Source organism: Monodon monoceros, unplaced genomic scaffold (genome assembly GCF_005190385.1).
Source record: "Monodon monoceros isolate NGI ecotype Baffin Bay Population unplaced genomic scaffold, NGI_Narwhal_1 Contig873_ctg1, whole genome shotgun sequence".
NCBI classification, from domain to species: Eukaryota; Metazoa; Chordata; class Mammalia; order Artiodactyla; family Monodontidae; genus Monodon; species Monodon monoceros.
In genome coordinates this window covers 310,018-312,594 of record NW_021703659.1, presented here as the reverse complement: position 1 = coordinate 312,594, position 2,577 = coordinate 310,018, and the positions used below count along the sequence as shown (strand labels likewise).

Below are 2,577 nucleotides of genomic sequence, written 5' to 3'. Positions count from 1 at the left end.
TCCTTCCTTCCTTCCTTCCTTCCTTCCTTCCTTCCTTCCTTCCTTCCCTCCCTCCCTCCTTCCCTCTCTCTCTCTCTCTCTCCTTCCTTCCTTCCTTCCTTCCCTCCTTCCTTCCCTCCCTCCTTAAAGATAAAGGAAGAAACCTTTCCTAATCTAATCTAATCTCTCATGATGGACAGAGCAGACTGATGAAAGAAAAACCCAAACCCTAAACCCAAACCTTGTCCTTTTAACACAGAGGGACAACTAAATTCTATTTTTGCACTTGTTTCACGTTGATACGAAAACTCATTTCTGTCTTTGAATCCATCCTCATCTTATCCAGACAGTCCTGACCACGGATCTGATTCCTTTCTAAAGACCGTTTTCTTCACACACCTCTTCCAATTGTCTGTGCCCATTTTTAGCCTGCCCCTTGTTTTCTTTCTTTTCCATTGAGAAAAGACCACCTTTAAGACTAAAATCTCTTTCTCCTTCCCCCAAACATTATCTGCATATCTTCTACTTTGCCTCCCCACTCCCCCAAAAAAGTCCTCTTCCTACCATGAGGATGGCGACATCAGGTAGCTTGGACCATGCACGTTCCGTTTCTTCTTTAGAATGCCTCGTCCTTGGACACTGTCTGTGTTTTTTGTTTGTTTTTCTTCAGTCAGTGCAAGTAAGGAAGCCAACCACAGTGAACAGTGTGAACATGGAATACTTTGTAGAAGTCTAGGCTCCTACCGAGTACACTCTCTCCCTAAAGCACAAGATCTATCTAGGCACGGAACCAAACATGCTCAGTCTCTCCTCCGTAAAAGGTCCAAAGCAGGGAGACCCTTAGACTCGTGGAGCCACGAACATTTCAGTATTTTATCTTATGTGGAGATGATGTAGACGCTCGCTGAGATTTCACCCTGTCATGGCACTTAGCCAACCTCTAAGCCTAGAGATGACCCGAGATGTTGGAAAGTCTTGAAGTCGGCCTATGGAAAACAATCATGGGGGGGAAAGTTCCCCTTAAACATTCTTATCTCGTTAACGTCTGTGTCCTCTATTTGTTATGAGCAGTCCTACTTAGACGATTCGTGAACATTTCACGAGACATGAGGGCGGTTCAGTTCGTCATGATCTCTACACCTCTACACCGCCCCCCTCCCCTTTCAGGTGAGAGATTTTCTTCCTGATTTCAGAGGGGAGAAGTAAAAGAGAGTCAGAGTGTCCCTCTCGTGGTGTTGTCAGTCTAATTCCAAAACATCTCTATGCCACGGAGGCACATTTGGGGGCGGCCTACTCAGGGCCCCAAGACTTTCAAAGTCAAACTCAAGGAGGGCGTAAATGTACTTCATGCCACCGAACCCGAACTGGTGAACCTGATGGCTTACTAGGAGATGATGTGTCATCGGCCCACCAATTTAAGACACAGAACCAAACACCCTCTCCTCAATGACTCGGAGCAAGTGAGTTCCTGGGTGTGGGGTGGGGTGGGGTGGGGTGGGGAGGGGAGGGGAGGGGAGGGTGTCTGTTGGAGAGGGTCCTCTGCTCCAGGTGGGTCAATAAGCACTGCACATGACTGTAGGTGTTCATGGTGTTCTTGGGAAGTAAAGGCAGGGAGAATTTTTATTTTGAAAACCTTATCTTCTCACAGCATCGACACTACGAACGATGATGCAACTTCACTGGGGGCGTGCGGGGGCAGTGAAGGCCAGGGAGCCTGGCAACATAGAAGAGCCACGGAGGCTGGCTGTGTGTGACCCCAAGGATGTCCGGCGACTCCTCTCACTTGGGGTGGGGGGTGGGGGGTGGGGGGCGGGGGTGGAAGCAGGGGCGAGATTCCTGTGTGTCTGTCTGCATTCATCAGTCGTGGGAGAGGAAAAACGATGTTTCCTCAACGATCCTTCTGAGTTCTTGCCTGAGAGGCCCCTGTCCCCAAAAGACAGCTCGAGAAGAGAGCAACCCACGGCTGAGGAACGCGTGCACTGTGACCCCCACGCAGGAGAAGCCCAAGCCAGGAGTCACTCGAAACGGCGGGCTCTGAGCTTGAGCTTGAGCTTCTTCTCAAGGAAGATTTTGGTCCTCCTTTCAGGTCAGGAAGAAGAGGGAGAGGCAGAGCGGCAGAGCGTCCTTGTCACCCACCCGTCGTTTCTGAAGCGCCTTAAATTCACACTCATCTGTGTGCCAAAGCGGTCCATTTCGGGGTGCCCGATTCCGGTTCCCTCCGCGCACGGAGAAAAATGTTCTGTCCCGATTCACTGAAATGCTCCCAAAGGGGCTTGGTGTGAGGCAGTGGACCTATGCCCATCCTGCCTCCTCTTCAGAGCATTTCTACCGATACAGAAGAAAAGACACCACCCCCACCCACCATGGCCTGCCAAAGGCAATGCAGCTATCCCCGTGGAAGGGGGATCCGGTAGCATGCGACCATCAGTCCAACATCCCTTCCATCTCCATGAGTTCTCATGGAAAATGAGGATGCCACATGACGGGGGATGGGGGGAGTGGGGATGGGTGAGGGAGAGGGAGACAGAAAACAAGGAAGGGAGAAAGTGGGGGAGAGGCCGGGAGGGGGAGAGAGAGGAGAAAGAGGAAGGGAGGGAG

The 2,577-nt window shown here is 51.1% G+C and overlaps 1 long non-coding RNA gene across 1 annotated transcript in view; it reads right to left on the bottom strand.

The window, feature by feature from the left end:
• Nucleotides 1–679: 679 nt before the first annotated feature.
• LOC114891733 overlaps nucleotides 680–2,577 on the bottom strand; it is a 3,854-nt gene continuing 1,956 nt past the window's right edge. The window contains exon 2 of the long non-coding RNA XR_003792588.1: nucleotides 680–965. This is a non-coding gene — a long non-coding RNA (uncharacterized LOC114891733). The remainder of the gene's footprint in view (nucleotides 966–2,577) is intronic.